The following is a 14,132-nucleotide window of genomic DNA, read 5'->3' on the forward strand; positions in this document are numbered from 1 at the left end:
CCACGTTAGTAGATATTGTTGACATTTCTCTCTCTTTAGGTGATGATCCATTGCCCTGCTGTCAGAACCCATCATCAAAGAAAGCCTATTGACCCTGTGGCTTTTGTAATCTTTTATCCCATCTCCAACCTCCTCTTCCTCTCCAAAGTCCTTGAATATGTGCTAAATCACCTGCTAAATCTGTGGTCACCTTTCCCCGAACTCCCTACTGGAAGCCCTCCAATCTGGATTCCGCCATGACAACGCTCATTAAAATCACAATTGAAACCATGTGTGATGTGACAAAGAATTTGTATCTTTTGACACATTTGATAACACCATCCTCCTCTAAAGACCCTCCACTGTCATCCAGCTAACACACTCAACTAGTTCCATTCCTATCTAATTGAAACCACAGAATCAATTGCATTATCTTCTCTTCCTGTTCCCACACTATTACCGCTAGTGTTCATTGAGGAACTATCATTGCCTCCCAATGATTTCTCATCTGCATACTGCTCCTCAGTAGCTTCATCCTCAAGCTCAGCAGGATTATCACACACACACTGATGACACAGACTGACCTCACGCCATATCTCTCAACACTTCCTGTTAAATTACCGGATTGTGGATCTGAAATCCAGTACTGCAAGAGCTGAAATTACAATTACAATTACATATTGAGCAGACTGAAGCCATTGTCTTCAGTGCACACCCTGATCCCAATTTTCGATCTACTGACTCCATCTCTCTCCCTTGCAGGCTAAACCAGACTCTTGCAAATCATGTTTAACCCAAGATAAGCTTGCAACTATATGTTCATGCAACAACTAAAACCCATCTATTGCCACCTCTGTAAAATCACTGGACTTCAGCACTGACTCAGCTTATTTGTTGTTAAAACTGTTATTTATCGTTTAGTACTTCAATCATGGCTAATTGGGTAAAAATGATCTGCATTAAACAGAAGGCTTAAATCTAAATATATGGAATTATTTTCTACAGCTAGGGTTAAGTAACAGGCAAATGCAAAAGAAGAAAGCACAGCTTCATAATAGCCACCTATACCTATTTATTTGGTATAGAAGCTGGGGAGTAATGTGTAAAATTGTAAATTTCAATTGAATCTGTAAGATCAATTACTCTGATCAATTATTATCAGAGTATAATTAATGTAGTCTGAGCTTTGCCATTTGTACATTCAGCTGAATGGCTGTCTTAATAGCTTAGTGCTGAATCTGCATGTGTCAACTTTTAACAATCGATTGCTTTGTTGAATTAACTTTACATATTTACATAAAATTACTTTTGTCCAAGAGAACAGTGAATGGCACCAGCTAAGCAACTCAGGGTTAGGGAATGTAACAAAATATAAATAGGATGTACAGCAGTCAATTACCTGCAGATAAGATTGTCAGACCAGTATTGACTTTACCTTGTCCAGTCATTGTGTGCGGCTGGATGTTGTGAATTAAGTTCATGCCAGTAGCAAATGCTTGCATTTCCTATATACACAATAAATTATTTTATGGTATCTAATCTTCCACTCATCTGCTTCTGGTATGCGTTGGTCATAGACACCCACACAAAATGTATCAAGATAAGTGCAGGTCTTTCATTCAGCAGGGTGTTAGATAGTGGTGGCTTTCCTCTCTAACATATTGTTCAAGTCCAGAGAATGCAAGTCTTTTGATTTTATACTTGATAGCATTCACCACATGTGACAACTCAAAAAGATAGCTTACCACCACCTTCTTCACAAAGGTAATTAGGAATGAGCAATATAGCTCACCTCGCAGTGGTACTCAAATCAAAAGCAAACTCATTATTTTTAAGTTGTGCCTTTACACAAGGACTTTTTCCTTAACATATGTTGTTTTCTGACATCATGAAATTTTACTTGTTACTTTCAATGGAGCAGTGGTTAAAGGAATAATTTTATCATGTCAGGGATCCAGGATTGGGAATCAATTCAAGCAAGCAATTTGTACCATCAAATTCTGATAATTAACATTTTGTTTTCCCTGTCAATGTTTCATTTCCTATAAGGGAATAATAATATCTGTTTGACATGTCATTTACTTACTGAAGTTCTCATGAAGCAAATGGATCCTGTGCTAACAAAAACATCTCTTGCAAAGAGGAGAACTTCCCAAAAACTATTTTAACCCTTGGGATGTGTATCACTATTGCTGAACCTCAAGGAAGTGACAAGTCACAGTACAAAATTGAACTAAAAGTGTTGTTTTTGTTGAAAAGAATTGTCAGCCTTACATGACAAATTCTGCACATACTGTATCCGTGTAAACAAGTCATGTATACCTAATTACATACAAACTATATACAATGATAAACAAATTTGCATTAAATATGAAATCACAAACTGTTTTTCCAACAGAAAGAGAAAATTAAGTTGCTGGATGGCAGTTACTTTATCCTTGTATTTTTGAGGCAAAGCAAGGAATAAGCTTGACTTTCAATCATAATACAAAATTAACACTTATTAAGAATTACTTAAAAAACAGACTATTAATTCTCAATAAATATTAATCAGCTATTACTTATGATATATGGCTCTTGTCAAACTATACTCTCTAAATGCATGCTGTCATTAGGACAAGTGAAGGCCTTTTTAAGTTTCCAAATGGAGCAGTGCCCTCAATGTACTTTGTAAGTACGCAATGGACATAACTTAAGGATTGAATGCCTAAAGTCTGTGACTGCCTCAATCTGGAAAACTGAGACCAAATTTCAGTAACTGAAAACAAAAACAAACTTGGAAATCACAGCGGGTCAGGCAGCATCTGTGGAGAGAGAGAACAAGCTAACTTTTCGAATCTAGATAACTCTTCAATCAGACACCAAATTTCAGCAGGTCTGTCAGCATCTGTGGAGAGAGAAACAGTTAGTTTTGCAAGTCCGATATGACTCAGAGCTGAAGAAGAGCGTCTGGGGAAATCTTATCTGAATCCAAATATTATTTCTCTCTTCTCATATGCTGCCAGACCTGCTGAGCTTCTCCAGTGCTTTTTGTTTTATTTCAGATGTACAGTATCTGCAATATTTCATTATTTTCTTACTAATCAGGTTTAAAGCTTCCAATTACAATAGTGCTGTTAGTACATCGCCCCCAAGTAATATTCCACATCTCTCATTTCAGTGGTGAAGACACAACCATGTGACTACAGGGCAAGAAATGTTCCTAGCACTGACTGATTTGATAGTGAAAGTCATTTAGTCTGACAGATATTATCCCGGATCAAAAATACAACATGCTGAACAGGATCAAACAGCATGAAAGCTGATGCTAAATTATCTGGGGAAAAGTGGTTGGTAGATGCCAGAATTGAGTTGAGGAGGAACTTCTTCACCCAAAGGGTTGTGAATCTGTGAAATTCCCTGCCCAGTGAAACAGTTGAGGCTACCCCTTTGAATGTTTTTAAGGCAAAGATAGATTTTAAAGAATAAAGGGTTATGGTGAGCCGATGCATCTGGAAATGAGTCCAGGAAGAGATCAGCTACTGAATGGTGGGTGCAGGTTCTTTGGGCCTACTCCTATTTCTTGTTAGACACAAGGGAACACTGCACAGGCAACGAGTGCACCTTGCAGTGTGGGTTAAACAGCTGCTGTTGCAGATCTGCAGGGCGCGCCTCCGAGCCTGAGGGGGGAGGGGGACGCGCACCAAGACTTGGACTGTGGTGCGCGCGTTAACCTGGGGAGCGCGCACTGCAGTTGTCAGAACGCGTGCGGGACTGAATGTCAGATCCTGGAGTGTGGATGGATGTAATAGACGGAGAAAGGGGTGGGACTGATAGAGGCTATGTGCATGTACAAGCGAGGGGAGTTATTGAGTGCTCAGAGATTAACCTGACCACTGAGAGAGCAGGCATAAGTGGGCAGAAACACATCTAGAAATCAGATATACAGAAGTGACGAAGGGAGAGCACTGTGACAGCGATGCAGAGTGACCACGAATAAACTGGCCAGAAAGTTGCGATTGAGACACAAACTGTCGAAGTCATTACAGCGACGCAGTGACAGAGAGCAACAAGCAACTTCCCAGTGATCAGAGCTAGCATCCCAGACTCGGGAGTACGGAAATCTTTCAGCAGTGAGTATGTGACGCTCGAAACAGATGCTGTCCTTTCCTTCAATTGTTTTAGGATTAGTTTAAATTACGGTAGTAACAAAACCTGGACATTAAAATACCCATTGCTTTCTCTGTTTCCAGTAATCCTGGACTATACCATTGATTAGAACGAGTAAATGCCATTCAACTTTTAATTAATATACTTTTGCTAACACAATATATTTCAGATTCTGTATTTTCTGACGACTTTTGCTTCAAGTACAGTACTTTTTTGCCTTACAGTAGTATGCCTGTACAAATACATTTCTGCCAACGTTTTCACGTCTGTTCATCTGCCAGACGGAGTCAATCTCTTACCTGTTACATAAACAAAACCCCGAATTTGGATTGACACTTTTTAAAGTAGTGTTTTTTTTTAAAGTGCTACAGTTCGGACAACGCGATTTTGTTAATGGATACGTTTAGTTACCATGTAGCACATTTACTCTTTCTGTGCTTGCATGCTGCTTAAGAATGTTCGTTATCCGTGATATTTTGCGATCAGCGTAGCGCGAAATTGAAGAGCGTTGCTTTGGGGTTATTTTGTACGTAGACTTTTGCTCTGGGTGTGCATTGAGGGGACGGGTTATTGCTTAGGATAGGTTAGTGAAACACAGAGATGTGTGGTGACCTGAACTAAGTTTTTGAGTCAAGTTGTGGCATGCATAGGTATATGTGTGCACTGATTTTCAGAAGGTTTCTCAAAAGGTGCCACTTGAAAGACTTGTTGCAAAAATTATGCCCACGTTTAACAGAACGTAGCCCCGTTAGTGGGAAAGATAATAGGTAATTGGTGTGCTTCTGATGGCAGGATGCTGGAAACTAGGGACCTATGTTGAGACCTCATTGACTTTCCATTCTAAATGATTTTAGCCCAACACAAGGGGAATTATTTCCAAACTTAATGATAATCAAGTGAGGTAGCATTGTGGAGTGTGAGGAAGTATACAGAGGAATATAAGCACATGGTATTTCCAGTTTGTTACAGAAAATGTGAAGTATTTTGGAAGTAAAGAATGAAACATGTAGCTATAAGATTATTAATTAAATGTACAGTTAGAGAAATGTATCAATTGGATGTCTATGCAATGAAAGCAAATAGATTCTGGGTTTTGCATATTTCATGCAGAAGCTTCACACTGAGTTTTTTGAAGAAGCAACAAAGAGGATTGATGAGGGCAGAGTAGTAGATGTGATCTATATGGACTTCAGTAAGGCATTCGACAAGGTTCCGCATGGGAGACTGATTAGCAAGGTTAGATCTCATGGAATACAAGGAGAGCTAGCCATTTGGATACAGAACTGGCTCAAAGTAGAAGGCAGAGAGTGGTGGTGGAGAGTTGTTTTTCAGACTGGAGGCCTGTGACCACTGGAGTGCCACAAGGATCGGTGCTGGGCCCTCTACTTTTTGTCATTTACGTAAATGATTTGGATGCAAGCATAAGAGGTACAGTTCGTAAGTTTGCAGATGACAACAAAATTGGAGGTGTAGTGGATTGCAAAGAGGGTTACCTCAGATTACAAACAGGATCTGGACCAGATGGGCCAATGGGCATTAATTCAGATAAATGTGAGGTGCTGCATTTTGGGAAAGCAAAACTTAGCAGGACTTATACACTTAATGGTAAGGTCCTAGGGAATGTTGCTGAACAAAGAGACCTTGGAGTGCAGGTTCATAGCTCCTTGAAAGTGGAGTCGCAGGTAGATAGGATAGTGAAGAAGGCGTTTGGTATGCTTTCCTTTATTGGTCAGAGTATTGAGTACAGGAGTTGGGAGGTCATGTTGCGGCTGTACAGGACATTGGTTAGGCCACTGTTGGAATATTGTGTGCAATTCTGGTCTCCTTCCTATCGGAAAGATGTTGTGAAACTTGAAAGTGTTCAGAAAAGATTTACAAGGATGTTGCCAGGGTTGGAGGATCTGAGCTACAGGGAGAGGCTGAACATGTTGGGGCATTTTTCCCTGCAGCGTCGCAGGCTGAGGGGTGACCTTATAGAGGTTTACAAAATTATGAGGGGCATGGATAGGGTAAATAGACAAAGTCTTTTCCCTGGGAGTCCAGAACAAGAGAGCATAGGTTTAGGGTGAGAGGGAAAAGATATAAAAGAGACCTAAGGGGCAACCTTTTCACGCAGAGGGTGGTACGTATATGGAATGAGCTGCCAGAGGATGTATTGGAGGCTGGTACAATTGCAACATTTAAGAGGCATTTGGATGGGTATATGAATAGGAAGGGTTTGGAGGGATATGGGCCGGGTGCTGGCAGGTGGGAATAGATTGGGTTGGTATATCTGGTCGGCATGGACGGTTGGACTGAAGGGTCTGTTTCCACGCTGTACATCTCTATGACTCTATGACTCTAAATGTTGTAATGGTATAATCACTGTACTGATAATCCAGAACCCAGGCTAAAGCTCTGGGAACATGGGTTCATGTCTTATCACGGCAGATGGTGACATTTGAGTTCATAAATACATCTGGTTAATTAAAATTCTGGATTAATAGGCATCATGAAACCATTGTTATAAACATCCATGGCTCACTAATGTCCTTTAGGGAAAGAACATCTGTCATCCTCAACAGGTTTGGTGAGACACACTGCAAATAGGCAATGTCTTTTCTCTGGGGTGGGGAGTCCAGAACTAGAAGGCATAGGTTTAGGGTGAGAGGGGAAAGATATAAAAGGGATCTAAGGGGCAACTTTATTCACACAGAGGGTGATGTGTGTATGGAATGAGCTGCCAGAGGAAGTGGTGGATGCTGGTACAATTGCAGCATTTAAAAGGCACCTGGATGGGTACATGAATAGGAAGGGTTTAGAAGGATATGGGCCAAGTGCTGGCAAATGGGACTAGATTAGGTTAGGATATTTAGTTGGCATGGACGAATTGGACCGAAGGGTCTATTTTCCGTTCTGTACAACTTTATGACTCTGTGAGTCTATCTAACTATATATATATATATATATATATATATTCAGCTATATCTAACTGTTACATAGTATAAGGAAAGTAATGAAATTGAATGGGTCAATTGATACCACCAAGACCCTGGAAATGGCAATTACAAGAAACACTGAAGGTTCGGACACTCCAAAGACTATGGGCTTTGACAGCATTCTGGTGATAGTGCTAAAGACATGTACTCTAGAATGAGCTGTTCCAGTACACCTACGACACTGTCATCTACCCAGCAATGCAGAAAATTTGGTGTGTTGTTCACTAAAAAGCAGGATAAATCCAAATTGGCCAATTACTCCTCAATCTGTCTACATTTAAGCATCAGTAAAGTGATGGAAGGGATCATGGACAGAACTTCAAGCAATACTTATTCAACAATAATTTCCTCACTCATGTGTAGTTTGGGTCCTGGCAGGGCCACACAATTCCGCACATTAAGGGGATGTACTGTTATAATGTCACTGGACCAGCAATGCCGAACACCAAGCTAATGTTTTGGGAACATGGGTTTGAACTCTACCATGGTCTGGAATTAAAAGCTAGCCTAATGGTGACCATCAGACCACCATCAGCTGTTGTAAAACCTGATTTGTTTCACTAATATCCTCTAGGGAAGGAAATGTGCCATATTTGCCTAGTCTGGCCTACATGTGACTCTAGACCTTCAATGTGGTCAACTCTTAACTGCCATCTCGGCAATTAGGGATGGTCAATGAGCACTAGCCTAGTCAATGATGCCCAAATCCCATGATTAAATAAAATCATGAATAAAAATATAGCTTTGGTCCAACCATGGAGGAAAGAGGTGAACTCAAGGGAAAGTAAGGATCACTGCCATTGACATTTGACCAAATGTGATATCATGAAGCCTCCCAAACTAGAAGCAATGGATTTCAGGGGAAGGAGTCATTTCTTGTACAGAGGAAGATGGCTGCAGTTGTTGGAGGTCAGTAGTTCCTCAGGACAGTGTCTAAGACCCAACTATTTTCAGCTGTTTCATCAATGACTGAACCTCCATCATAAGGTCAGACTCAGTGAACAATGTTTAGCACTATTCATAACTCCACAGATATGGAAACAGTCAACGTTCACATGGAGCAATTCAGGACAATTGTCAAGCCTGGGCTGAAATGGCAAGTAACATTTATGCTTCATAGGTTCTGGGCAATGACCATCTCAAATGTCAACTCTGCATTTTTTCCCACAGATGCTATCAGGCCTGATGAGTTTCACTAGCAATTTCTGTTTTTGTTCATCACTTAATACTGATTCTCTCACTATTAGCATCCTGGGGGTTACTATTGACCAGAAACCATGGCTACAGGAGCAGAACAAAAACTAGGAATCATTTCAGTGTGTCCCATCTGCAAAGCATTGCATCAAGGCATCAAGGGACCTTCATTAGCATCCTCCAAACCATGACATCTATCACCTAAATGGCAAGGGTGGCAGGTGTATAGAAGCACCATCACCTGCATATTCTCCACCAAGCCACTGCAATCCCAACTTGGTAATATCTGAACATTGTTCATTGTTACTGAGTCAAGATCCTGGAACCCTCTCCTTAACAGCAATGTGGATATTCATACACTCTAAGGACCAATTAAGGACAAAAGGATAACTAGGGAGAGAATAGGGCCCCTCAAATATCAGCAAGGTGGCCTTTGTGTGGAGCAGCAGAAAATGGGGAGATACTAAATGAGTATTTTGCGTCAGTATTTACTGTGGAAAGGGCATGGAAGATATAGAATGCAGGGAAATAGATGGTAACATCTTGAAAAATGTACATGTTACAGATGAGGAAGTGCTGAATATCTTGAAACACATAAAAGTGGATAAATCCCCAGGACCTGATCAGGTGTACCCGAGAACTCCGTGGGAAGCTAGAGAAGTGATTGCTGAGCCTCTTGCTGAAATAGTTGTATCATCGATAGTCACAGGTGAGGTGCCGGAAGACTGGAGGTTGGCTAACGTGGTGCCAATGTTTGAGAAAGGTGGTAAGGACAAGCCAGGGAACTATAAACCAGTGAGATCGACATCAGTGGTGGGCAAGTTGTTGGAGGGAATCCTGAGGGACAGGATGTACATGTATTTGGAAAGGCAAGGACAGTCAACATGGCTTTGTGCATGGGAAATCATATCTCACAAACTTGATTGAGTTTTTTGAAGAAATAACAAAGAGGATTGATGAGGACAGAGCGGTAGATGTGATCTATATGAACTTCAGTAAGGCTCCCCATAGGAGACTGGTGAGCAAGGTTAGATCTCACGGAATACAGGGAGAACTAGTCATTTGGATACAAAACTGGCTCAAAGGTAGAAGACAGAGGGTGGTGGTGGAGGGTTGTTTTTCAGACTGGAGGCCTGTGACCAGTGTGACCAGTGGAGTGCCACAAGGATTGGTGCTAGGTCCACTGCTTTCCGTGATTTATATAAATGATTTGGGTGTGAACATAAGAGGTATAGTTAATAAGTTTGCAGATGACAACAAAATTGGAGGTGTAGTGGACAGCGAAGAGGGTTACCTCAGATTACAACGGGATCTTGATGAGATGAGCTAATGGGCTGAGAAGTGGCAGATGGAGTTTAATTTGGATAAATTTGAGGTGCTGCATTTTGGGAAAGCAAATCTTAGTAGGACATATACACTTAATGGTAAGGTCCTAGGGGGTGTTACTGAACAAAGAGACCTTGGAGTGCAGGTTCATAGCTCCTTGAAAGTGGAGTTGCAGGTAGATAGGATAGTGAAGAAGGCGTTTGGTATGCTTTCCTTTATTGGTTAAGAGTATTGAGTACAGGAGTTGGGAGGTCATGTTGCGGCTGTACAGGACATTGGTTAGAGCACTGTTGGAATATTGTGTGCAATTCTGGACTCCTTCCTATCGGAAAGATGTTGTGAAACTTGAAAGTGTTTGAAAAGATTTACAAGGATGTTGCCATGGTTGGAGGATTTGAGCTACAGGGAGAGGCTGAACAGGCTGGGACTGTTTACCCTGGAGCATCGGAGGCTGAGGGGTGACCATATAGAAGTTTACAAAATTATGAGGGGCATGGATAGGATAAATAGACATAATCTTTTCCCTGGGGTGGGTGAGTCCAGAACAAGAGGGCATAGGTTTAGGGTGAGAGGGGAAAGATATAAAAGAGACCTAAGGGGCAACATTTTCATGCAGAGGGTGGTACGTGTATAGAATGAGCTTGCAGAGGAAGTGGTGGATGCTAGTATAATTGCAACATTTAAAAGGCATTTGGATGGGTATGTGAATAGGAAGGGTTTGGAGGGATATGGGCTGGGTGCTAGCAGGTGGGACTAGATTGGGTTGGGATGTCTGGTCGGCGTGGACGGTTGGACTGAAGGGTCTGTTTCCGTGCTGCACATCTCTATGACTCTAATGGCTCTAGAAGGCAACTCACTATCAGCATCGCTGGGGCAATAAGGATGACAATAAATGCCAGCCTAGCAGTCATGAATAGATCTAAAACTGATGTTGGTTTTGTTCAAGACATTATCTGGACCAGTACTGGAGTCTGGAATGTAGTTCAGTACCCCTTTCCAAGAATAATGTTAGAGTTATGGCAAGGGAATGAAGTGGGAAGAACAGATGAAAAATATCTGCTCCACTTTTTCTGAGAGAAGCGAAGGCTAAGTGGAAGTTGGTTGTTTTTGAAATTGTGCAATGTTCCTTTAGCGATGGTAAGTAATAAAATACTTTTTCCACTGATGGACAGGTGGCAACAAAACATACGTAGAGTGACAACTATTGTGAAAAGAATAAAGGGAGAGGTGAGGGAATATTCTCTTCAGGAGGGGTTGTTGATGTACAGAATGCTTCATCATATAGGAAGACTATGTCATCTTTTCAAAGAAAACTGGGTAAATTGAGTATGAAGGCAATGTAAGGATATAAGAAAATAGGATTGGACTCAATAGACAATAGGTGCAGGAGTCGGCCATTCGGCCCTTCGAGTCAGCACCACCATTCATTATGATCATGGCTGATCATCCACAATCAGTATCCTGTTCCTGCCTTATCCCCATAACCCTTGATTTCACTATCTCTAACAACTCTATCCATCTCTTTCTTGAGAGTATCCAGAGACTTGGCCTCCACTGCCTTCTGGGGCAGAGCATTCCATATATCCACTACTCACTAGGTGAAGACGTTTTTCCTCAACTCTGTTCTAAATGGCCTACCCCTTATTTTTAAACTGTGTCCTCTGGTTCTGGACTCACCCATCAGCTGAAACATGCTTCCTGACTCCAGAGTGTCCAATCCATTAATAATCTTATACGTCTCAATCAGATCCCCTCTCGTCCTTCTAAACTCAAATGTATACAAGCCCAGTCACTCCAATCTTTCAACATAAGATAGTCCCGCCCCTCTGGGAATTGTCCTCGTGAACCTACGCTGCACTCCCTCAATAGCCAGAATGTACTTCCTCAAATTTGGAGACTAAAACTGCTCACAGTACTCTCGGTACGGTCTCACCAGAGCTCTGTACAGCTGCAGAAGGACCTCTTTGCTCCTATACTCAATTACTCTTGTTATGAAGGCCAGCATGCCAGTAGCTTTCTTCACAGCCTGCTGAACCTGCATGCTTGCTTTCATTGACTGATGTACAAGATTACCTAGATCTCGTTGAACTTCCTCTTTACCTAACTTGACTCCATTTAGGTAGTAATCTGCCTTCCTGTTCTTGCCACCAAAGTGGATAACCACACATGTATCCACATTAAACTGCATCTGCCATGGATCCGTCCACTCACCTGGTCTGTCCAAGTCACCCTGTATTCTCATAACATCTTCCTCCCAGTTCACCCTGCCACCCAGCTTTGTGTCATCAGCAAATTTGCTAATATTACTTTTAATACCTTCGTCTATATCATTGATGTATATTGTAAACAGCTACAGTCCCAACACCGAACCCACTGGTCACCACCTGCCATTTTGAATGGGACCAGTTTATCACTACTCTTTGCTTCCTGTCAGCCAGCCAATTTTCAGTCCAAGTCAGTACCTTGCCCCAATACCATGTGCCCTAATTTTGCTCACTAAGCTCCTATGTGGGTCCATATCAAAGGCTTTCTGAAAGTCCAGATACACGACATCCACTGGCTGTCCCTTGTCCCTTGACCAAAACACAATGTCTGAGGATTGTTAGAAATGTGGCAAGTGGTTGATGAACTACAGTTTGATACATTTTCTATTTCTTTTCAGAACTTGACTATTGCTCAATACAACGTAATATGACTTAGTCTGGACACAAAAAAAGTAGTACTTTCTCAGGAATTTTTGTTTTTTGTATAAAAATATTGAACTCCATTGCTTTATCCGGGTACAGGTTGGGGTGACTGCATGTTTGTGATCAGGCTTTTAAAGCATTTCACCCATGGTTGGGTGGCGAGAATGTGAAAGGAAAGAACGGTTCGGATCTGTTTTCCAAACATGAGAGCTGCCAGTGAGGGTAAGTGATTGTCTAGAGATTAATCTTGGATTTTACATTGTGATCAATGCCTTCTGTGAGACTATTCAACTGAGTGTAGTGAGGAGAATAGGTAAAATGTTGAACCCCCCATGTTTGGCACATGATTTGGAAGGATGCACTAGTGAACTGATAGACACAATTTGTTGAGGTATTTTGAACACGCTGAAGATGATGATCAATGCACCATCAACAGTTGCACTCGTGGTATCTTTGGTTTTTCATATAAAATGGTGAAGTGGTCACCATAATGTAATCGTGTCCTTGAAAATGTAAATTATTAGTCTTGTGTGACTAATGTATGTGGGACCAGTTTTTCAGTCTGAAATCTTTGATGTTGCAGTTGATGAGTTTATTAATCTGTTGGATCATAAGGAGAAATCTTCTAGATTATTAGGGTTGTTGGAATTAACATGTTTTGCACAACTCAATTAGTTGATTGATATCTTTGTTAATACTGGGCCAATACATAGACTCATGCAACAATTTCTTGTGCTTTTTCCTATATCTATGTGGCCTATATGTGTATGGTCTAACATGTCTTGAGGTAGAGCTTGCAGAATTACAACGTGTTTGCCTTTGGATATCACAGTCTTAGAGACTCTTAGTTCATCTCTGAATGAATAAAACAAATATACGAGCCTTGGAACTTGTTGGTTGGGTTCAGGCTACCCACTAATGGTGATCTACTTGAACTGTTGCAGCTGGTCATCATCCCATGTACTTTATTAAATTTGGTCCATCTGTTTTGTGACCAGGGGGATTGATATTGCATCCTAGAATCTGTGGTGTTCCAATTGATAGGTTTGTTAACCTGCTGCATCATAATAATATGTAGATCCTTGCATATTAGAAGACCAATAATGGCTAATGTCAATGCATGGATCTGTTATAAGCATTTAGCTTACCTAATGCCGCATGCTGAGTACATCCTGTATAAGATGCACAAACAGTTGAATTTGCATTCGCGTCAATGTCGATTTTGGTATATTGTGCATTTTGTCCATTCCTTTTGGAGTATATCACTTGCTTAGACGTAAAAGCTTCAGCTTTACTGAAGCTATCCATGTGGTGTGTTAAGTTTACCACTGTACTCTGATGGGTATCTGAAAGCTGTAATATTGCAGTAGCCTCTTGGACTTCATTGAAATGCTTGCATGCCATGATGGAACTTTGGAATCTTCTTTGGCATTGTTCATGGTTGGTTTTCTAAACATGCTCCTGTGGAGCCTTGTGTTATATTTTGGGTGCCTGTCAGTAATTGAACATCTAATTCCAATGTGCTATTATAGAACATAGCTTTGTAAATGTCTCAAGATTCCAGACACTGGCTTGGAGGATGGATTAAGCCACATTCAGTGTAAGATTTGGATGCTCCTCTAAATCTTTTGATGTAGTTCCAGAGTTAAGCACTTGTACACAATGCTGGCCTGCTATAATAGATTATAACGTGCTCCCTTCTTTTCCAGGTGATTCAATAATCCATTGCTTAGGTTTGTCCAGAAGTGATTTTCAGGAATGTATAATAGTGGTGGATGCACTGACCAGTCCTGTAAGCATTTCAGCTAAGTTAACTTTG

General features: G+C 41.1%; 1 protein-coding gene across 1 annotated transcript in view; it reads left to right on the forward strand.

Moving 5' to 3' along the window:
- Positions 1 to 3,745: 3,745 nt before the first annotated feature.
- Positions 3,746 to 14,132, forward strand: part of LOC140476800 (uncharacterized) — a 180,227-nt gene continuing 169,840 nt past the window's right edge. The window contains exon 1 of the mRNA XM_072569595.1: positions 3,746 to 4,091. The gene's annotated coding sequence lies outside the window, so the exon portion shown is untranslated. The remainder of the gene's footprint in view (positions 4,092 to 14,132) is intronic.

This window comes from Chiloscyllium punctatum, chromosome 5, assembly GCF_047496795.1.
Source record: "Chiloscyllium punctatum isolate Juve2018m chromosome 5, sChiPun1.3, whole genome shotgun sequence".
NCBI classification, from domain to species: Eukaryota; Metazoa; Chordata; class Chondrichthyes; order Orectolobiformes; family Hemiscylliidae; genus Chiloscyllium; species Chiloscyllium punctatum.